Here is a 24,216-nt window from a genome sequence, read left to right on the forward strand (position 1 = left end):
GCCCCCCCCACCCCCCCCACCCCTCCACACACACACACACACACACACACACACACACACACACACATACTACGCCCCATTCTGCATTTGAAAAGGGAAACACAGACAGGGATGGGTAGAAGTAGGTTATGTTGTTGTGTTCTTATTCATGAGAACGCTGATGTTCCCCAGGTCCTTAGAGACATTTTGTTCAAGGCCATGTTGAGATGACAGGCTGCAGGCCACTGGACCTGATAGCACAGATTAGCACAAGATGTCAGAGAAGAAAAGAAAAAAGAAAAAAAAAGGCATTAGAAATAATTTGGAGCACAATCAGAAGAGTTCGGAGTTACACCTCTAATGGCCGGCCGTGAAAACTACTTCTTCAAAAAGCATGAGGTGATAGTTTAAGTCGTTTAAGAAGTTTCCATCAGTACATCTGCTATTTGTGAATGACACCCTGCTTCACACTTTAGCGACACACATTCACACCTGGGAGCTGCCTCGCTGCCTTGTTCAAGGGCACCTCGATGTCATTTATGTTGTTCATTTTCCCCACTTGGTCTCTGTGTGCTGAGGCAGGTAGTAAATCTCCACTACTGTGGCAGATATATTCTTTTAACTCTCATATTTTGGACCTCATCCAAGGAGAGGCCTAATGATTTGTTTAGAGATGCTGACTAAAAGGTTGGTGGGGGCACTTCTTACTTAATTCTGCATTTAACTGAAAGGCCATTCGATTAACCCGCTTTTGTTATAAGGGAGACAGGTTAAAGAATTATTGTGTAGTTTCCATTAGGATTTTTGAATTCAGTGCTCCCATCAGTTGGTATTTCACTGTTCATTATAAAACACAACATGTGGAGGTGATGTACTGTGGTATAATAAACAATGTAATTTCTATTTGTCACCATTAAGTTCTGTGTTGGTCAAACAACAAGGAAGAATCTTTATTCCAGAGAATTTAGGATTAACCTCCATTACATTCATGTTTATGACATTAATATTCAGGGTACAATAAATATTATATTTAAGCAGACCTTAAAAATGTACAGCCTTAAAGGGGAGCTCCAGTGATTTATAACTGCACTTGCACAAAGCTAGTTGACTTGTTAGGGTCACACATTAGGTCATAATACATGTTTCTGAGGCCAGGATAATCAGCTTTTTACTGCTTTCTATGGATGAAACTACAAAAACACTGGGTCTTACATTTCCCATGATGCAACCTAACAGTATTTCCATCAGACTTTGCCCACCTGGGAAACGGGAAAATGTAAATGTCTTTCAAACTCCACTTTCAAAGCTTCCTGTTAAAAGTTTTTAATCACTCAAACTCAAACTGAGATAACCCTGATGACATCATCAGGATTTTTTTTTTTTTAGACTTCACACCAGACATTACACAACTGCTTTCACAAGCTGAATGGTGCTCCTCACAAACTGTATGAGTAAAGAGTAATAAGTTATGAGTTGTGTTTTACCTAAGTGCTGAAATACAGCAGCTGGTGATACAGTCACTGATACTACTGTATACCTATTAATATCTTACTGTTACTGGTAGTTTTGTCATTACTGGCAAGTGCTGTTTGAAGACTGTGGGACTGTCCCTGCTGATAGCTTCTGTTACCACTATAACAAGCTCTGCTTACATTAAAGGAACTATTTATAAATTTTGCTTTTGCTACATAGGCAAGATTAGTATTAACAAGTGTTTACTCAATAGTCTAGAAGAAAGGTTGTGTTGTCTTTTACTCATCAAGAGCTGTCCCCAGAGGTAAAAAGCAACCCTTTTTGCTTCTGTTCCTATCACATCTTTTTATTTGTACTGAAGTTAACATGCTAACCAGCTAGCCCAGGCCCGGTTGGACTGTCTCGTCACTTTCTGATACCGAGTCACTGAAGCGTCCAGGCCATCCTGGAGTAGCTGCTCAGAGGACTTATTATAACCTCTTGTAGTATAAACATAACAATGGCTGAAGCTATAGAAATAGAAAAACTTACAAATAGTTCCATTAACTATATAAAACAATGAAATTACAACTAAAATGTAATAATAGGTAATAACAACAAAATGTTGTTGTTAAAAATAAAACCAAACTTATTATTATTATTATTATTACTATTATGACTGCAGCCCATGCATTTGCTGTTGTTTTGCACTGGGAGCAGTGGGAGTGTGTGGGCAGCAGCAGAGTGAGGCTTGTTCCTTTAAGGGTGGTGTCAGCGGCAGCAGAGGAGGAGGAGTGTGGCTGTCTCCGCTCACTTCTCCACAGCGAGGAGACTCCGAGAATAAACAATTCACACAGGCTGGACGCTCCACGCCTCGGCTCGCTCGCAGTCGTAGCACCAAAAAAATAAATAAAAATCCGAGGCAATTTTTTTTGGACTAACATTTTGATTTTTAAAGCCTGCCTCCAATTTTTTTTTTTTTCTGTTTCCTGCCCAGAGTGTCAAGGCAGATGCGACCGTTTTCATTGGATTTGCCTCCTCCTGTCGAATAATAACGATGCGCCTCTCCGGCTGACTGTGGGGTGGACAACGCAGGTAGGAGATCTGTGTGCTATAGATAAACGCACTGTCATATGTGGAGAATTATTCTTACTATCGGGGGGTAAGAAAATACACGGTGGGTGTTATATCCGGGACGCGGTGTCGATGATTGTACTGCATAATATGGTGTATTTTTCCGAGGAGAGGGAAGGCAGTTTGTGTGTCGTAAGGCGAGCAGAGGCGCATATGGATTTAGCGCTGAAAACGCTGCATAAAGAAGAAGTGGAGAATAAACCTGCGTGTGTGTGCGGGGCTGGTGGCTTCTCGTTTAGCCCACAAAATGGTTTAGTAATAACAGCCTGTGTCTGTGTCCCCTGGCTTCCTTCGGAACCAGCACATTGGCCTGGAACAGAGGTATTTTCTGTGGAAATGTGGCTAATTTGCCAATGTTCATTTATCCTCACGGGGCGACCGCAGCTGAATCAAATGGAACCGTCCAAAGTGTCTTATATGCCTCCTCAGCCCACTGACTGGGTACTGACAGCCCACAGTCTGATTTGATAACACTACACACTATAGGGCTGTCCAAGTCATAGGAGTTGTAATGTAACGTTAGCACAGTTAATGTACTTCATCACATTGAGCCATAACACTAGCAGCCTCTTATTCTGAAGTAGTGGTTGCACCACCAATGGGAAACACTTCACAGTTGCACTATGACTATTGGCAAGTCCTGCTCCTTTAAAAGACCTGGAAGGGTTGTAAGTGAACCTCAAGGCCTTGAAGAGGACCTGAGTGCTGTTAGGTGTGTGTTGAGCGTGAGTCATAAATAGGGTTTCAGAGGTGTTAAAATATAGCTGTGTCCTGGATGCATTAGGCCACTTAATGAGAAATCTCCATGGCTGCCCAGACACATACTTCACTGTGAGGTTTTCATGGGTGTCCGCCCGTCCAGTTCTCGTGAACGCAATATCTCGGGAAGGCCTTGAGGGGATTTCTTACAATTTGGCACAAACGTTCACTCAGACTCAGATATGAACTAATTCGATTCTGGTGGTCAAAGGTCAAAGGTCTAGGTCGCTGTGACCTCACGTCTCTCTCATTCTCATGAACGCAATATCTCAGGAAGGCCTGGAGGGGATTTCTTCAAATTTGGCACAAGCTTTGACTTGGACTCCAGAATGAACTGATTAGATTTTGGTGGTTAAAGGTCAAAGGTCTAGGTCACTATGATGTCACATGCATCCCATTTGTGTGAACGTGATATATCAGGAGCGCCTGAGGGAATTTCATCAGGCCCACATCTGGCACAAATGTTCAGTTGGACTCAAGGATGAACTGATTAGAATTTGGCAGTCAAAGGCCAAAGGTCAAGGTGACTGTGCGCTTACAAAACACATTTTTGGCCGTATCTCAACAATTCACTTGCCAGTTGTAAACTGCAACTTGACTGGTTGGAGGAGGCAGAGAACCACAACACTTTAATTCTAGTTTTGGGTTGACATTGATTTTAAATTGGATTAATGTCTGAAGGAGTCTTAAATCTGCCTCGCATATGCTTGTATATTCCCTGTAGTGTCTTCTTCTGTGTTTTACATTGCATAACCACTCAGGGGGAGGCAGTGACAGTGGCACCAAACCCTGAGCATGTACAGTAAATACAGTGTAGGCAGAGATGTTGAGAAATGTTACAAAACATTGTTGCTGCAACAAGCCTATAACATAACCAGTATCAGGGTAACATTTGGCCTCTTCCTGCCATGGTCCGGATTCATGGCTTAAGTAATTATCCCCATTAATGGGCATTTTGTTTTTGCCTACACCACATCCTAAAAAAACCCCCAACTTGTCTTACAGCACCGACTGGTCCCTTCAAGTTTGTAGAAGGATGTTTGTTCAGTGTGCATACCAAAATGCAGCCGGTTAAAGTTGGTCAGTTACAGCCTGTCACATCACTGTGTCATCATGTCAGATATGTTTTGATAGAGATCAAAGACTCAGAGATGTTTTTTTATTCACTGCCAGGGAAGCTTTGTCAATGGCCTTTGCGTAGGTGCTCCATTTCCTGAAATGTCCTATTGCTTCACTGGACTTTGGATCAGAGTGGAGGCAAAAGGTCAGGGGCTGAAGTTTGCTGCAAGTTACAGGAGAGAGGGCAGAGTACATCTTCAGTTCAGGTTCTAAAAGGGCAATTTGCAAAGCTTCCCAGCAGCAGTCTGTTTGGGTGTCGTGATATGTGGATTAAAAAAAAAAGGTTTGCTCTGTTAATGTACTACCTTGCAGAAAACCACTGTAACTTAGACTCACAAAAAAAGTAATGTGAAGAAAAGTTCAACTTTTTTTAAAGCCGTCTAAATACTGTCTGTGTCTGGGGGTCTGCCTTTTAGCCTTTTTTTGTTGAGCATTTAAGCTGCTTAATTATTTGACCTGAACTTACACAAGATGTTCAGGGTAGTTCAGCTTGTCCTCTGTTGCCATAGATAACTAAAACCTCTACATTTATAGCCAAACGTTAAAGTTGCACTGAAAAAGTACTTTTGTTTGCGTGGTCTGACCAGACGCGCCATACCTCAAAGAGTTGTCTGTATGGGATGCAGCTCGATGTGACTGGGCCATCTGCTATTGTCCAGGGAGCTGCTGTTGAGTGATGTGCAGTAGTCTGCAACAGAACCAGAGGACATTCAAATGGCCAAATGCAAATTATGTTGAGGCTGCTGAACAGTCACAAGACTGGACTCTGCACTCTTCGCTCTTATCCACTGGCTGCCTTTCATGACACCAAATCTTATCAGCCATCAAAACACCACTGCTGCTGTGTAAAAGTGGCATGTTTTAACATGTGTGTGTGTGTGTGTGTGTGAGTGTGTGAGATTGTGTTTGTGCAGGTGTGCTCTTGTGCTCTGCATGTCTCTTTTTTCAGATGTGTATTTAAAGTTGAGGTTTACATTTACATTAAGTCATTTCAGAATCACGCAGCTTGTTGCTAGTGAGTGACTTTCCTTCCTCCTTTAAATAATTTGATGCAATAGTAAGTTTTTGTACAGGATGATGCCACAGATACAGGCGCACATGCCCAGGCACTTATCTCCACTAACAGCCTCTCTAACTACTACCACTGTGCCAGCTCTAAGCCTGCTGTTTGTAAATCTGTCAGTCATAACAGCAAGAGACACAGGGCAGACGAAACTGAGGGTGGCATCCTGCTTTTTGATCGCTGAGATACTCCGGGAATAAACAAACTAATGTGCAATCTACACGAACAAGTGTCATGCATTTACTGCAGAGTTTTTGATTTATAATAGACCTGGGAGCTGCCCAGCACTTGTGTTGTTGGCCACCGAACATTGTTCAAGGGCACTTTGACAGTAGATGTTGAGGAAGAGTGCATTTCTCATCCACTTACAGGCCTGGACTATGTCAGCTCACTGAGGAATCAAACCAGAGACCTTCTGGCCACAAGCTCATTCCTCTAATTGTTTGGGCTCTGTAATATCAGTGTGGAGCATGCATTAAGCCAAATCATTTTATTGTTCTCTTTATTGTTTATTCAGTAGACACTTTGTGATAATAACAATGCTGAATACAATACTGCAGAGATTAACACCACAACAATTGTGCCATAAATTTCAGGGTCGGAAATGTTTATCACAAATTGATGAGACAAAAGCACAATACAAGTCAGTGTTATATTTGATTTAAGTGTTTGAAATAATCTCTCTTTAGTGTCTGTCTATTAAAGGTCCCATATTGTATAAAGTGAGACCTCCATGTCTTTTCTGATTATAAACTGGTCTTGGGTCTATATTAATACTATGAAAGTATCAAAGCCTCAGTCCACAGAGAAATGCACACAGCCTGTATTCAGAAACTGAGCCTTAAAATGAGCTGTCAGGACTTCTGTAACTTTGTGATGTCACAACAAAACAATCACCACCCTCAGCTATACTCCCAGCACGGCCCACCTGGATCCAGCGTCCAATCATGCAGGATTTAATTTCTCCAAGTGGTTACCTGAAATCTGCTATATTTTTATTTGATCAATCAGAAAACGGTCATCCAATCAAAAGAGAGAGTCTGAGCCCCTCTTCTGATTGACTCACTGACCTGTTGTTGCTAAAACTCCAAGGAGAAGCCCAAAAGAGGAGATGTAAAAATACACCGAGATGGTTTTTGGTACTTAAAACCAAAAACATATCTTCTTGTGGATATCAATACTTCAAATAAAATACCAGAAAAGTGTGAAATATGGGACCTTCTAAGATGATATTAGCACTCTAAGTGTCTTGACTCTGTGCCTCTTCCTCCACACCTCTAATCTGTGAATGATTTCACGGACACACAAACGTATCACACAGACTACAGTATCACCTCTTCATACTGCAACAGGACCAGATTGCATAAAGAGTGAATTTAAAAATGACAACGACAAAGCTGAAATGTCAAGGCTTGAGTGATGTCAGTGTAAACATACACAGATTGATGTAGCGGCTGATGACCACTGAAGCCAACAAAATATCCAATACAGACTTTAAAATCAACACTGAAGCTCCGCTCGTCCAAGCAGATCATAAATTAGTCAGGCAAATACATAAAGAGGCATGTGGAAACGTGTACTATGTACTAATCAGAATGAATTATTAGTGCATTTTCTCAGAAGAGTCTGCCACTAGAATACCCACTGAATGAGACCACATCAGGAAACACAACACACAACCACTGAGGTTGATTTTTGCTTTCTGGAATAAGATTGTGTGGACAGTTTAAGATTATTCTCACTGTGCTGCTGAGGAGAAAGGGTTTTAGTGAGGGCTCTCCGTTATAGCAGCACTATCTCATTCAGAGGCAATCACTCCGGCTCCTGTTGGTGCTTCTGTCATGAACAGAAGGCAACCAAAGTCAATGGGACTCATTTTGATGACAAGGCAGGAACTGCTAAATGCGTCTTTACAGCCATCGCTCCTGGATGCGGGCTGGAATGACGAAATGCGAGGAAGAAAGATGGACGCCTCCGCTGCAACCCCTGAGAGCTATACTAGCCAGAGCTCATCTGTTGAATGACTGCCCCCCCTCCCTCCTCCTCCCCCACCTCCTCCTCCTTCTTCACCCTCACCTCCAACTCTCCACCCCTCTGCCTTCACGCTTCACCTTGGCCTTGGCGCAATGACAGGCCCCTCAATTATCACCACCGATTGATCGCTGCTGATTGCAATTGCTGTGAATTATTTAGACTTTGCTGAAAACTGCTCACGGAATGGGAAGGAGCCTGAAAGAGAGAGATGTTGCGGGTCAAATAAATTACACATTGCCCATGTGAAGCATCGGCTTGTTTCAAAAACAACAGCTGTGGAAGCCTAACTGTGACGATCAATGAGCAGTGCGGGGGTAGTGCCATCAAGCTTTCACTCTGAATCTCTACTGTCCCTCTCCCCTGGTATATTCAGGAAAGGCTGAGGAGATGTAGCGTGGAGCAGCAGACCTCCTGGGTGATGTGAGAGGAGCCGACTCTTCCTGGCCAGGCTGGTGTGGTCACAGCAGAGGAGTGGAGTGGAACTGACTCCCTCCTTCCCTCCCTCCCTCCCTTGCTCCTGTAGCAGAGCTGCTGCCCCGGGCTGTAGAGGTGCAGTAGGAAGGTTTCTCTACCCATTGTGGTGAGCGTGCTGCCAGGATGCTGCAGTCAGACGAGGGGAAGGTCTCTGCTTTGCCACAAGCGGGCCAATGTCACATGCCTGACAGAGTGGGCAGGCTGCAAGGGGAATGAGAGGACAGACACTCATAGATAGGAGGCATACGCAACCTGTGTGATAGAGAGCGTCTGCCTTGTTTTCTTACAAAGGAATACATAGGATAAAGACAGCAGATACTTCTCTGCATGTTGGTTGCTTTTGTTGGGATTGTTTAGCTGCAACAGTCAGAGGATATTTGTAATAGAGTCTGTGGTAATACAGTTGTTGTGATCCCAGGGATCATAGCAAGCATGGATTCACATGATCTTTCCTCAGACAAACCAGCCTCCGACAGGCATCAGACAAGGCTGCTGCAGCTACTGCATTAAATGCTATTTGTGTTGTCTCCCAATGTATTATTACATACGTCCCTAGTGTGGTCTAAGAAGCCTATGGGTTGAAGGCTAGAACAATGGATCACAAAGTCCACAGACTGAGGTCAGCTGTTATTCAACTGTGTCTTATTTTAACCAGGTTATGTGGCAGGAGTGCAGGGGAGAAGCTGGGGCTAAGTGAAAATGCCACTCATTCCTGAAGAGTCCCTGGCCTCGTCAAGGTTAGTGGCTTGTCTTTGTAAGTTGAGGGATTGATGCATGAGCCTGTCTGGCGCTGAATTCAAAGTCCAAGCGCCCCCACCCCCCCCCACCCCACCCCTTCCCTTTGCAGGCTATCACAGGGCCCCGTCCTTCCCAACTTCTTAGCAGCCTGTCCTTTTGGGAACCTTGAGCAGCCCAGGCAAGGACACAGCGTCTGGTGCAGTAAGCCTGTGCAGAGGGGGAGGCTTTACGTAACGTTCTGCTTTAAACATGGGTGTATGACTTCCCTGACACGGAGCAGTGCGGTGCAGAGCTGCACAGCTCACAGCACATGTCCCCTCGGCCCCCCTGGACAAGGAGGGGGCAGAGAGATCCCTGCAACTTAATTATATCTTTCTCTTTTAAAAGCTTTCGTTTGAAATTAAATTTTGTCAGTCAATTAACTAAAGAGGAGTTTTCAGAATTTATGAATGAATGATGGATATATTGCACAGGACGACAGGGGGAGAGAGGGAGGCTGGGAGGGAGGGAGGCAGGGAGGGAGCGGGGGATGCATATGCAGTATATGCTTCGAGGTTGTGTCCCTGAGATTTATTTCCAGTGCAAAAAGGCTGAAGTTCAGGGAAATTCAGGCGTCATTAAACTTTGTACCTGAGAGCTGCTCTTGTGTGCCACCAGCTCAACAACACCTCATAGTTCAGAGTACACCGTGCTGCTGTCAATATTTGGTTTTTTTGTCAGTGTAACCCCGTGAACACTCACATGCTTTCACATTGCTTGGCTTAGCAGGAAGTGTGGAAAATGCACGAGTCGGGGTTTCCCACTTCCTCATCCATTCAGACCCACATCTTAAAGAAGTTGGATATAACTTGCTGAATGATGCTACGTGCTGCACACCCCAAATCCTCTTTTGGCTTGAACTGTAATTGTGTAACTTTTTGGCTTCTAGTGATGAGCTGAATTGTTGCTGGGCAACAAGGGACCTGTGCGGGTGGCCGTGGAGAGTCGGAGCTGTGTGAGTTCAGATAGATCTGCAGCACATTACCCGGGTTTCCAATAGAGGGAATGTTACTGAATCCCACACTGAAATAGCTCATGTTTTGCATCTTATTCCAAGGTAGACAGTTTGTTGTTTGTCCAGAATAATATTTCATCAGTGTGTCTTCTGAGATGCATAAATACCAGCCTTGTAATGGCTCTGACATTTCAAATTCTCATCGCTCCATTTTAAATTTGTCAATGAATGCATAAATGAGTCATTGCTCTTTCAATAAATATCCTGCAACAGAACATGGTTAAATAAGTGGCACATCTCTAAATTAAAGAAATGAATGCACTCCTACGCCACAAAGGAAGGACCGAGGACATTTGGCATAAACCCAGTCCCCCTCTTTCACCCAAAGTGGTCTCTTGAATTTCTGAAACATGCCGTCCTTTTGTGAACCTCCAGCCCACTTGTAAATCCATTAGTGAGGTGGCGTTATTCAGTCCATCCTCACTAGAGCAGACTAAACAGACTGAAAGACTGTGGTTCAGAAGAGCAGCTTTCTCATAACTGTGTTAGAAGGCTCCCAGTAGTAGAGAGGCCATTTGAGAGAAGATGGAGAGCACTGGGCTGATGACTTGAGGCAGCTGTATGACCTATTACTTAGGGAGAATGGACTGGTGACCAGAAGATTGCTGGCTCATACTCTGCTCAGCCTCTGCCCTTGAGCAAAGGCAATTAACCTGGATTTCTCCAGTAAATATCCAGCTGAAGAAATGGGAAGAGATGTGCAAGAGTGATAATCGTGGAAGTGACTTTGAATAAAAGTGTCCACTAAGCAGGAAGATTAATACAGCTAATAGAATCATAGCTTGTGTTTTCAAGTTATCGAGGAGCCAACATGTAGAGGAGAACTCAGTCACTCCTCCTCCCTCTCATTTGTCTTTGTGCACTCTTCCTCCCGCACACACACATTCACAGACTTCTCTCTTTTCCTTTGGCATTAAGGCGAGAGCACGACCTTGACCTGATTGCTGAGGAGGCTTTTTAAGTAACTCTCCAGAAGGAGATCCAATCATGTGACACCCTTCACCCAGCCTCACCCCCTATCCTCTCTCCCGACCTTGTATGTCTACGAGGATGAGGGGGCGGAGACACTTGCCACAGGCCTGCGTGCAGCTGCAGGGGCCGTCATTCAATTGGGTAGTCGCTCCAAGGTCAAAAAGGGGTTGAGGTCACGTCAGACAGCAGCGCAGCTCCAGTGATCCCTGCCCCCATCTGAATTTTGGGAACGGGTGGCCACACGTTTCCAGCCCTGTGTGACTGCGGTGACAAACTGAGCAGGTTTAGTCATCTTCTCAATTCTCAATCACTGATACCAGCATATGTCATGGAAAGGTCCTCTCATGTCCAGAGTGATTCATGTCCAGGGTGAGCTGGCTGCTAGGATTTGTGTTATTGCAGTTGCCTTCACTCACTCCCTACAGCTGCCTCGCTGTTTAAAACCCACACTGGCTCCCTGCTTCAGAGTCTTTCTGTGTTAGTACGTTAACATTTCTGCCCCCTGGACATGTTTACCATATGGCATGGCAAATTTAGGATCCCAGCTCACTTTGTTAAAACTGCATTAGTAGCCAAACATCAGTGTTGCTCCACACGAGTCGATCACTTCTCACTGTTTCCGAATATTGAGCTTTGCTTTCAGCAGATTTGGACAAGTTGACAATCAGAGGGAGGCACTGTTTCCCTCGGGCTCTTCTATGGTACATTTCCATACAGTGTGTGTGGTGACACAAAATGAGGGTGGTTTTTATCTCTTCCTTAAATTCCAGACTGGCTTTGTATTATTAGCAACTTTATTTTTAATGTTACCTTCATTTCTGAAGTATAATTTCAACTTTGCTCCTGTTTAACAACTTAATTTTTTTAAAATTATTATTTATTTATTTTTCTAGTGGCATCCTATACCTCTAATCTGATCAGCCCATGAGAGCAGGGACAAGCTGGTGAATGTTAAATTTTTATCTAAATCAAAATACTAAATTGGATCAAGTTAAGTTAAATTAAATTAACTTCAGCAGAAGAAAAAAAGTACTTTGTCAAATGATGACAAATGACCCCAAATGTCATCTACTGTAAATTATAATAGAGATAAGAAGAAGAAACTTGATCTGATGATGCTGTTGAGCCATTCTACCCACTGGTATGAATATAATACTGTATCTGACAGGAAAGACTTCGAGGCTGCACACAGGAATTCAGGCAACTATATGAAGAAGCAACTTAATCTCCAGCTTTGTTTTCACAGAAATATTCTGCACGGAGCCGAGTGTCACCAATTCTCAAATACTGTGCCTCTCATCTCGCTGCGGCGTTATTAGAACACAGACCAATTCTTCAGCTTTAATAAAATGAACTTATCATGTGCTGCTGGAGGGAGTGAGGAATTACATAAGACTGAAGCATTAGTTGCCACAGGCCACAATTTGTCTGGATGGATAAGTTAGGCTTTAGAGAGGGAGAAGAACAAGCCGGATGAGCATATGTTTCCTTGTATCTGTTGCACACAAAGAGCAAGTTGAGCTCATTGTAATTTTCACACTTTTGTAATCTTTACTTTTGTATAAATTAGTTGAATTTGACAAATATTGAAGTTTTAATGTAGGACTTTTTTGTCTATTAGACTTTATTAATTTTAGACTATTTTGCTTTTTGGATTATGTGCAGTCGTCTTGTTGGACAGATCTTGAATAGAGGTGTTCACCTGCCAGGTGATACACCTGAGGCTCACACACACAAGACATGAGTGTGTAAGTTGTATCATTTCAGCCCACAGTGGATCAGAGGTGCACCTGTGTGTAGCACAACACAACTGTTGCTAACTCTTTAAGCTAAGCCTTGTTTGGGTTATAAAAGCTAACAGGAGCTACAGCTAAGCTTGTAGCCTGTAACATGTACATGTAAGATCTTTTTTATTTTTTTTTTAAACACACGCCCACACACACAGACACACACACACACACAGACACACACACACAGCTAGGGATAGTACAGACGAGCTGTGTGCTTGTGTAACTGTGTTTACACGTCTGGGGCTGGTGCTGGCACAAGAGCCAGACGAACGTGTTTTATCCGGGGCCTCTTTCTCTCTAAGCCACCTTCCCTTCCATTCAGCGTTGACCTTGGTGCTTATGAGGAGGCAGGGCTTGACCTACATCCACCCCCGTAACTGGAACTAGAACCTCCACCAGCCATCGGCCGAATAAAGAGACCTGACATCCTGTTCTACTTTTTCCCAACAGCCATTTTCTCTCTGTTTCTGGTCATATTTGCTGCACTTCACACCTAAAAAGTACGATACAGCGTAGCTCTGCCGTATTTTTTTGCAGATTGTCTGGCAGCGGAGGAAAGTGGAGCAGCAGGCTTCATGACTCGTCTCTGAGGCACCAACATGTCTGTGTGCACTAGGTCACCATTAGCACGCAGGGGCTTAGCACCGTGCTGGTGAGAGTTTAGCGGCAGGTAAAACCCTCCTCTGGTTTTTAAAGTAGAAGTGTCAAACTGTGGCTGATGCAAATGAGCATCGCACACAAACACATGTAGTAGCCAGCATCTGGTGGGACTAATGCTCCAGTACAAACTGTGTGGCACTGGGGTGCTAACAGAGGGCATGCGTACATTCAGGGAGGTGTTTGACAGTCTATTTGTAAGAGGTGTGCGTAACCAAAGAGTAAAAATGTACCTACACAGGTCCTGCTGGGGTTTTAGAAAGGCTAGGATGTGTAAAATCATTGTAATGCACAGTGAGCGAGTGACTTACTAGTGCTATAAAAAAGTTGCACACTAAAGCTGAAGTAGAATTGTTCAGTTCAGTAAGTCTCTTTAAAGGTAAAAGGTTTTTAAAAGGTAATAATTAAATGTCACTCTCAATCCTACAAAAATAGCTCTCCAACAGAAGCTAAACAAAGGTTGCTAAGTGACACCGAGGCACCAGTGAGTGATGAGTGGTGATTTTTGGCCTGCACATTAATATTTAAATTAGCAGTCAAAGGTGTGCGTTGATGAGGTATTTCTCAGTGAGTTCAAACAGGACTACAACACTGATACAAAGAGGCGTCGCAGAATAAACCGTCGCTTTCCTAAATGAATGAAACTCTCAGCTGTTGTCGGAGGAACATGCCTGCCGAGGAGAGGAGAGCCGTGGTTAATGTGCGGAGGGATTACAAAAGCAATGCATGAGTGAGCGCAGCTTAATGAGGGAAGGGTTTGCATGAGAGCGCCGTGCGTGATCGGAGATATATCATGAGTAGTCCGAACCCACACAGAGGCACTCAAAGGGGCCAGTGTCATGCTACCAGGCATTAGGGCAGCTCCCGGCTCAGCTCACCCTGTAATACCCCCCCACCCCCCAGCCAGGAAAGGCTCATCATTTTTCTGGCTGGATGACATGTCATACCTCCACGGGTGTTAAATGACTGCAAAAAGCAGTGTGTACGTCTGTGTTTAAATAAGGCAGAGGGTCCCATTTAGCATTCTGAGTAAGACATGAGGTAATGGCCGCCCAGAAGAGGTGATATAGAAATTGGGAGGTGGGGTGGACTGGTGAGGCCTGTAGATGGTGTTTAACCTCAGGAGCAGTTGTTGTATCAAGGCGTGGGAGGTTTTTTTTGTTTTTTTGTTTGGTTTTTTTTTTACATACAGCAGGCCAGCTGATAAGGGTCGCTTCTATTCCAAAGGCCACAGGAACACATCGCCAGAGCGCGGGGCCTCATCACAGAGAAGTCTCTGGCTCTGTCTTTTTTAACTTCCCTTCTTCCTTTGTTTCCCTCTCTTTCTCTTTCCCTTTTACTGTCTCCCTCGATCATACTCTGCAGAACTCCTCGCACGATCTTAGGGAGGGGAGAAAAAAAAAAAGAAGAAAAGTGGGTCAGGGCGACCTATTTTTTTTCCCACAGTTCACGGAGGCAGAGGGTGGCGGTGTTATCGTCAGTTAGACGAGGAGCAGGGCCTGATGGGGAGGCAGGGCCTTGTCGCGAGACGCAGCCACTCAGAACTGGGTCAGCAGCAGAGGCTACGTCTTGTAAACGGCTTGTCATACTGGGGAGAAAAGCTGCAAATGAACCATAGATTATACGCCCCAAGCTGAGCACTGAGGTCTCTCCTCACTCCCCAGCCCCACACTTCAAAAAACATACGCACATATAAGCCTTACAGTAGTGCAGGAGTCTCTGAAGCACTGCCACCTCCTATAAGTTCCCCCTCTTCCCCTCTCAGACTCCAGTAATAGCGTTTGATTACTGCAGTCAGACCTGACAAGCTCAAAGTCTGAGCCACACATGCTTTTAAGTAAAGGATCTTTTCACATTTCCCTTTCTCTGACACACACACGGGTGCTGTTTTCTAAATATAGCCCGCTTTCTGCCAGATTTGCTCGACTTTATTCAGGTCAGGTTATTTACTGTACCAAGTTCAGCTGTGGTTTAGAAATGATCAATACAGATGCGTATTCAGATGAAATGACCTATTTGCATATCATCTGTGCCAGAGCCAGACATGAGAATAGATCATTTGCTTACATGAGATGTTATTATTTATCTCATTCTGGCAAACTTTTCAAAGGAATCCAAGGGATGTCGGGGCAGAGCGATGATTGATGCTGTGTTAGGACCAGACCCTCGTCCACACTCACCGTATATTTTTTGGTATTGATTTCACGTGGGCCTGTGCCGTCGCTCGTTGTTTTGTATTCTTTGTGTCTTCCTGCAAGACAAAACGGGATAAACACCGGGTTTGATCGTCCCCTCACAAATAATTGCTGCGGCTGCTGCACTGAGCTAAGACCTTAAAGACTGAAAATCAGAGCTTATTCTTGCATTGGGGGTCTGCTTATGGAGCAATGCAATTTTCAGGCAGTAGAGCTCACTCATATTTCACTATGTGGAACAAATCTGCCTGTAATGAATCTCCCAGGACACTGTGGTGCCTCTACAACCGAGTCTGCTTTTTGGCTCTAATGTGGGGGTTGGGGGGTCTATAGTGGGTCTTTTTAATATTTTAACACATCCATCTTCCTGATATGAAAACTACATTTTTTTTTTTCTTTTAATTTTTGATGGCAGGGATTTTATAGCAAATAAAAACAAGGCTCATTAGAGTTTGTCTTTTCCCTTTTCCTATATCAGTCTTGGCTAATGTTAATCATATTGGTTTCGCTCTGTGTAAAAACAGCCTTATTAGCCAAGGTGTCACGCTAACAAACATAACATAATATCCCGAGGTGGGGCTAAACATGGCGGGGGATCGGATTAGCAGCAAGGCTGGTTAGCACACACAAACACACACACCGAGGCTCTCCTTATTGCCACAGCTCCCGAGCCCTGCCACTGTCGGGCAGCAGACCTGTCTCATGTTATTCTTAGCCCCAGAACTTCATGTCTCGGTGTGAAAGCCCCTTAACACTAATTGAGGAGGCTGCTCATGGCTCATGTCGCTCAACAACAGCCTCTGAAGGGGCGTATACGTGTCACAGTGTGTGTGTGTGTGTGTGTGTGTGTGTGTGTGTGTGTGTGTGTGTGTGTGTGTGTGTGTGTGAAGGTGAGGCATGCTGAGCAGGAAACCAGTCAGAACCAGTACCTGGCCACTCCAGCCAGTGTTTTTTATTTTTATTTATATATTTTTTTGTGGTGACAGGGAGCCACCACAGCGCCTTTAGCAGATGGTTTCCAGCAGGCCTGCGTATGACATGTGATAACATTACAGTTTTGAAAGGTCAGGCATGAAGAGAACCAGCAGGAGGGCGAGGACAGTCTCCCAGTGTCCAAGCCTCCACCACAGTCCTCTGCACACACACTGTTGTGCGGCGTATTTATGTTACGTTCAAAAGAAAAGGCCTTTTATGAATTTTCAAACACCTACCATTGAACACATCGCTCCCAACAGGGCAATGCAAATATTTACTGTAGTACTTGAACCTTGGTGGCCCAAGTTGCAGACGCGAGGAGGGTGCCGCAATATTTGCATGCTGATAAAACCCTCCTTTGTGCTTTTACAGTAGACTATGCTCGGCGCTCTTGCAGGAGCACAGTTTGACAGTGCAGAGCCAGACTTTGGACTATGGTCCACAGTGTTTACTTTGGAAAATCAGAGGTCTTCTCTGGGACCCAGTAGGTCACCATCAACCTGTCAAAACACTGGCTCTGAGGCGCCACCCCCTCTCTAAGTCAGAGGATCTTGATTGGGCGGTAGGCTGACGCTCATCCTTGGAACAGAGGCAGGGATATTTGTTTTGAAGCTACAGGTCACTGTGTGCCAGCGGCTCAGAGCAGAGCAGGGAGTAAAAACAGTCTGGAATTTCCTTGTACGTAAACAACACCTCTGGAGTGGACGGCTGTCTCATCACACAGGTGTACTCTGTAAAGCAACTGCGCCCCCCCCACCCACCTCTCTCCCCCAACCCACCGACCTCCCAGTCCTGAAATGGCACAGGGTTTGTGCATGAGGGAGGAGGAGGTGGCAGTTTAAAAATAAATCCACGCAGGCCGGTCAGACATTTTGAAATTCTGTTTCTATCTCAGTCTGATAGAGAGGTTAAAGATACAGCATCCTGATAAATCTCTTCCCACCAGAGGGAACAGATAAGGAGTGGCGTAGATTGAATAAAAGAGCTGAGGAGAAAGGGGGGGGATAGTTGGGGGGGCAGGAGGAGGGCTGAGATGTCTATCAGGCTGCAAGGTTTTTTTTTTTTTTTTTCTTTTTTGTCTTGCAGATCCAGTTCAAGGGCGCCCGCAGGCGAGGCAGCTCTCGCTCTTGCCGTGCCAACGCTGCTGCTCAAGGTCATATGAGCCAGCCCTGTGACATTAAAGAGGAACAGGAAAGGGGAACAGGGAGGGGGGGGGGCAGAAAGCCATCAACCACAGACATGCACACAAACACAGAACTGAGCTGTAAGGAAGAAGAAAAAAAGTAGCCTTCAACTCCCTAAATCTTTCCTGTGACTTTGTGCACCGGTGTCTGGGTCTACAGTGGATTTTGTAAGGGCAAGAGCTTTTTAAGGGCAGTAATGAGAGTGTCTTATTCTCTCTGCACAGAGCCAAGAGATGCTTGGCTAACTGCTTTGTAGTTGCCAGCCACACATACAGGCAGCATTTGTGTGTGTGTGAAGGAGAGAGAGAGAGAAAGATGGAAGAGAGAAGAGTCACAGTGATAAACCTCAGGGGAGGGAGGTAGAGAAGAGAAAAAAAAGGTCTTAAAGTTATTTAAAGGGACAGGGAACCAATGGCAAATGTTCTCCAGCTGAGGGTTTGGGCTGAAGTGAGTTTTAGCTTAAATGAATTCCACCTTTTCTGACCTATCCCATCTCTGCAAGGAGCAACTCTAGTGCGTCTGCAGGTGGTTTCACATGGAAGGTTGTGGCCTCAGACATTTGATGTCTGTAACTCTTGTCAGCCACACTGATCAGCAGCAGCAGCAGCAGCTAAATGGCTGCCGTGTAAATATGAACAGTTTGGGCACATTTACTCACCATTGTAACGGTCTTTGTTATCCTACACACCCACTGGGTTCCTGAAGTGCTCAATATAACACCTGTGTTTCCCACAAGTCAGACACACAGTGTGCTCGTGGTGAGGGGTCCTGGTGTTGTTCATGCTGGCTCGCGGTCACACTCTCACAGCTTTAACAGAACAGAGCCATTGTTACTGTTATCAGCTCCACCTGTGATTCTCCTACTGTGGCAAGTGAAAATATCTACACGGAGATTTGTGTAGTCTGGTTGTGTTTATACTATAATGGATTGATGACACATTAATAATGAATAATGATTAAGTTTGCTAGTTTGGAGAGTATAACGTAGTCTATACTGTCTAAAGTCTAAATATCTGCTCTGTTGTGTATATTTAATCTTTTAAGCTGAAAGCATGAGTTTTAAAAGCATAGGTTTTCTTATTGATTATACAACAGGTGAGTTGGTTGTGATAACCTCTGTATTTTATTCATTAATTTAATGGTTTATTTATCAGGGAAAGTGCACATTAATTACCATCGCTGTTCTTGTGCCAGAGTTAGGTTGTTTCTCATCTGTTGACAGAGTCAACTGGAAAATTGTTATGAAATAGCTGATATGTTAAGTGTGCAGTGCGTTTGACATCATAAGAGCAAACCTGAGCCCATCACTGAGCATCATCCAGGTAAACTGACAGTACAGATAATAGCGTGTTGTATTTAGTATCCATGGGCTGGCTCGCTTTTCCTCTTTTTGTTTACATTGTCGTCATGTGTTCACTGGTCAATCAGGTATCGGCTTGCGGTGCCACATTACACTGAGAACATTGTCTGCTCACAGCCATACATGTCAGGGTTGCACTCAGGGTAGCAGGGAGGTGTGACGAGTTAAGACACCACCCTTTAGCTTGAGTGCTTGTGTTTGGCAGCAGACTGTGCTACACTGAACTGGATCAGTACCAGCTCCAGTCTGCCATGTAGCCGACCTCTGACCTTCAACCTCCCTGTGACAGGGAAAAATTTCTTACAATAGAGTATGAAATTATGAATTAATAATTGTATACAGATGAATTTTGACGTGATAGAGTGTTATTCCCCTGCACTAGTTCAGGTCAGTTCCTCATCTATGATTTTAGACCAATATACAGTGAATTGTAAAAGAAGTACAGGGTGAATGTAATGGAGGATGATTTTAGGATGGAGATAAGGCGATGTTTTCTGGAACAGAACTAATAGCCCTACTATCATCTAAACTTCCTTGTAGATGTAAAAGTACAGGCAGACATTGTATGAGTCCACTAGGTCTGTCTCCCAGGCTGCTAATGGAGCTGCTTCAGGCTATGCATCAATATGACATCACAGATTACAATCTTTAGACTTTGGGAGCACTTTAGGTACTTTCAGTGCTGGAAGAACGGAGCAAGAACTGGCCGACAAAACACTGAGTCATTATAATAACAATCAGGGAGATGGGTGGAGTCGCGCAGTGACACAGCCTGACATATATTACAGGAGTATTCCCATAGAGACTTGTGTGTCTGTGGGACTTGATGGGGATTTTACAGTGACCTTAATGAACTTGATAGTATCTCGTACAGTGTCACAGTATTCATTGTATTCATTGTTAAAGCTTGGGAGCAAGACTGGATTACAGTAGATTATTGTTTTGTTTTTAAACCAAAGTCATATTTATTTCTAGAGTGAACGTCATTTACATTCTCTCACATCAACGTGACAGTCAGTGTGTGGTCTTTTTATTAATTAAAAAATAGGCTCTTAAAACAAATAGAAATAACCAATTTGCACCATGTCTTTACACTATTTATTACATATATGTTAATACTAATAAACAGTTTTGGACAAGTTACTTGAAAACTAATAAATTACTCAGCCTAACGGCATCAGAGAATAACAAACAACTCCTCCACACCCACATGTCACATGTCCCGTGTCATTGTATGTTTTAAACACATTTAGACATTTAACATTCATCATAAATAGGGATTTAGAGCAAAGGACACACAACATGCAAATAAATCAACTTCAGAACCACCTGAACTCACATTTCTCCTCTTGTGTAATAGATTAATTCTGTCAATCCACCTGAAGCCCCTGCAACCAAGCGAGCACATCCCAGACAGACTGGTCCATTCTGACTGAACTCGGAGAGAATACACATCCACCATCTAACTCCCACCAGACAAACACAAATGTCAGAGTAACGCCGTGTTACTGGGGTTGGAAACTGCTGTGCAATTACAAAGTTTTAAAGTTGAATCCCTTATGCTGTTTGCTGCTGAAAAAAATGACTAACATGTCATTAAGGAATGTGTTACTGCCCAGCACTGCTAGTAAACAGGTTTATGGTTGATGCTTAATGTTTAGGCTTACAGATAGAAAATGGGAGTGTTGGAAAAAGTAACTCAGAGTGATGAATAATAAATTGACATTTAAAGTGCAGCAGAGAAAGTCCTTTCTGTGGAGTGTTGCACGGGGGATTTCAGTGTTTATCCCCTTTGCATGCTCCAATGTGACAGAACATTCTTCCTCTACCTGCATGGTCCTCCCCTCTGTTTCATACCTGCGTAAACTGACTGTCTAACGGGAGGGTGGGTTTTACCCCAGACACCTGTGGCCCAGTGAAAAGCCTTCCCGAGGGTAGAGGAACATGTGTATCCAGCCTGTATGACATCCAGCCTAAGTCCCTATGAACTGTACTTTCTACTCAGACAGGATTTACCGGATAAGTGTCCCTCGCACTTGTGATGCAATCCTTTTGAACACTAACCACTCAAAGCTGGATTTGAAGCTCCACTGAACCCTGATGAACTTTGACATTTAAGGCAGAACTGAGGGAGAAGGCTGTGGAAAGAGTCTCCTCTGAGCGGCTAAAATACCCACCCCCACCCGGGCCCCGGCCCCCTGGCCCCTGGGATGTTGGATCACACCTGTTCCATCACCCAGCTGGCATGGTACCATTTTGACTCTTTCTTTTGATTAAACGAAAAAGCATTTAGACTAAACAATCAATAGGTACAGACTCAAGTCCTGAATCGCTCCAGCATAAATCTTCCTGGTGCCTGGGCTGGAGTCGTCCCTGTATCATTTTTGCTGATTAGTTTTCCCATTACTCAAAACAGATGTGTTCGCTAGTGATGAATGGTCCAATTATGGGATATTTGTCACCCATTTCATATCTGCTGCAAGTCTGGGACAGTAAAGAATTTCAGCGTGGTGCTGCCCCTCCAGTCCACAGTCCACTCTGGCTGGAGACTTTGGATTTGTTTAAATGGCCAACTGGCCATGAGACGGGGCTTCACCCCATGGGGTTTTTCTGTCCCCAGTAGTGCCCAGCCATTTCTCCCTGATCATCTCATCAATCTAGTGGTTACAGATAAGACAGGTACTCGACAGAATCCTCGGCACTCGTTCCATCATGAGATAAGAAGAGTCGCCTTGTCATAAAATTTCATTGAACTACCGTATCCTCAAAAGTCTGCACACCCTGCTGCCCCTCCTGTTGACATGCCTCAGATAGTAGTCATACATGTCTAAACTGTAGTTGACCCCCAACTGCTCCACACACATACACACACACACACACACACCAAAACAATACAACGCAGACACTCACAGCTGAAAGGATTCATGTACACCCCCCCACCCCCCCACCACCCACCCCCACCCCCCCACCACCCCCTGTCTGTGGACAGTAGGCTGATTCTGCAGCCTCCCTCCCTTTCTCTCTTGCTCTCTCCTGCTCTGCTGTGCTGAGCTGTGTGTGTGTGTGTGTGTGTGTGTGTGTGTGTGTGTGTGTGTGTGTGTGTGTGTGTGTGTGTGTGTGTGTGTGTGTGTGTGTGACAGCTGCCTAATTGGGCATTCTCCCCTCGTCGGAGCGCCTGCCTCTCCTCTCTCTCCTCCAGCCTGGGCCGGGGCTGCTGACGAATGGCAGCGGATTACAGATGAGGACACGGTGACCCGCCTGACCTTGCTGCACAGCCGCGGGGGAGGGAGAGGGGAGGGAGAGGGGAGGGAGGGGAGACAGAGTGCTAGGGGTGGGGCGGATAGGGTGCAGGACTGCAGAGGGGCGGGTTGGGGAGGGTGTAGGCGGCGGTGGGCATAGGTGGGGGGGGGCAGCGTCAGGTCAGCGGAGGATGAGGTCGCATGAAGGTGGGCAAGATATTGCGATGTGTGTGTGGGTTGTTTGGGGGGTGGGGGGGGGGGATGTTTGCCAGGTGGCTGGGCAGACAGGCGGGTGGACAGGCGGGTGATCAGGCAAATGACAAGAGTGTCACATGACAGTGCCCCCCTCCCTCCTCCACCCGTGTCAGTATGTCAAGGGCACGAGCCCCCGCTGGCAACCGCCACTGCGGCATTTTCCCCCCACTTTTATTTATATATTTATTTCCACACTTCCCTTCCTCTTCTTCTCCTCTTTTTTTGGTGAGTGTTTTTATGTGTCTATCAGACAAGCAGCTTCTATATGGCTGCTGGCTCGCCGCCACACACCCCCAGGCCACGATGTGGACGGTCAAAAGGAGGCGGCGGATCCTTGAGTGTGGTGAATTTTAATTTCTGTGCGCACTATAGATATTTCCATGCCCCCGCCCCCTACCCCCCCCCCCCACCTTCCTGCTGTGCGTGTGAGACTGCCAAGGTGAGGTTGTGTCCTCTTGTTAAGAGCGATTAATGGCACTCGTTATGTACATAATGAAATATCCCTGCTGATGCATAGGGTGGTGTTGTCTCTCTCTCCCCTTCTGTCACACACACACTCCTACTGCCTGTTTGTGTATGTGTGTGTGTGCGCAGTGTAACATTGAGGACACTTTGTTACAGCCTCCAGGCAACTCCGGCATGTGTTTGATATGGTGTAGAGACCCCCCCGCCCCTCCCTTGTAAGCCATCTCTCCAAATGAAAAACGAATGGGAATTAAGGCCCTGTCAATTCTCAGTCGAGTTTGTTCCTCTTTTTTTTTCGCTTTAGATGCACACAACACTGCGGTTCCCTGCGTGACATGTGTTCTGAGAGATAGAGATGGGTGGCTCACCACCGAGTCCCGTTTTGACTGGCGGAGTAAATTTAGATCTAATCTTCTTGTGTGTGTTCTTTTATAGCCCGAGAATGTTCACCTAACATATCAGCTTTTAAGTTGACCTTGTTGTGTTGTATGCTCGTCTGAGTCTTGTGTATATGTGTGTGTTTCTAGGACGAGACACTGTTGGCTTCCCTATAGGTTTTTATTTTGACCTCGTGCATGCATGTGTGTGTATGTGTGTGTATGTGTGTGTGCTAACACCATTCAGTGCCTGAGTCAAGCTGTGCAAGCTCTTTTAATCCCACGCCCCGGTGCACGTAGGCTTGATTAGTGGCAGCAGTTATCTGTGCAGAAGACAGCCCGCCCTCCTTTAGCATTTGGTCAGGTCTGGGGCACTGGGGGGGGTGTCAAGTCATGAGAAAGGTGAACGAGGAAGGAGAAAAGCAGAGTGGGGGCAGTGGTGGATGGATGGCGGGAGCAAAGGAAGAGGGGAGGGCGGAAGCCTGATTAGTATTCAAAGGGAGCACTCCTGCCAGTAGAGCAAATTGATTACTGCACTTTACCTGTATCAGCCTCCACAGCTAAGGATGACAAGGTACGGGAGCATGATGTGTGTCTGCGTTCACCTCCCAACCACAGCACAATAGGTGTGTTAGTATTTGGCTTAGTGTGGATTTCTGTTGAGCACTTTTTACTACATTTTACTACACTGGATTTTTCTCCGTCCTTCATTACAGAGAAATAATAGGCTAGTTGCAGTTGGGTGCTGGCCTTGTCTGCCTCTCTCTCCCTGACTTAATAGTCAATGGCTGACTGAGAGGAGACAGACTCATTTCCTGCAAGCCTTGGCCCTGTGCTTGTCTGCATCTACGCTGACAATTAGCTTGTTTCTCTTACAGTAAAGGCAACTCCATCAACCCAATCAATTCCAAAGCAACAACAACAAAAAAACATCATTCTGT

General features: G+C 45.1%; 1 protein-coding gene across 2 annotated transcripts in view; it reads left to right on the forward strand.

The window, feature by feature from the left end:
* Window positions 1-2,209: 2,209 nt before the first annotated feature.
* nrip1b (nuclear receptor interacting protein 1b) overlaps window positions 2,210-24,216 on the forward strand; it is a 35,893-nt gene continuing 13,886 nt past the window's right edge. Inside the window, exons 1-2 of one of the 2 annotated variants that reach the window (XM_071460650.1) lie at window positions 2,210-2,526; window positions 8,670-8,751. The gene's annotated coding sequence lies outside the window, so the exon portion shown is untranslated. The remainder of the gene's footprint in view (window positions 2,527-8,669; window positions 8,752-24,216) is intronic. The other variant, XM_071460649.1, reaches the window with a different exon arrangement.

This window comes from Trachinotus anak, unplaced genomic scaffold (assembly GCF_046630095.1).
Source record: "Trachinotus anak isolate AG129_WGS33_773 ecotype Australia unplaced genomic scaffold, CSIRO_AGI_Tana_v1 ptg000024l, whole genome shotgun sequence".
NCBI classification, from domain to species: Eukaryota; Metazoa; Chordata; class Actinopteri; order Carangiformes; family Carangidae; genus Trachinotus; species Trachinotus anak.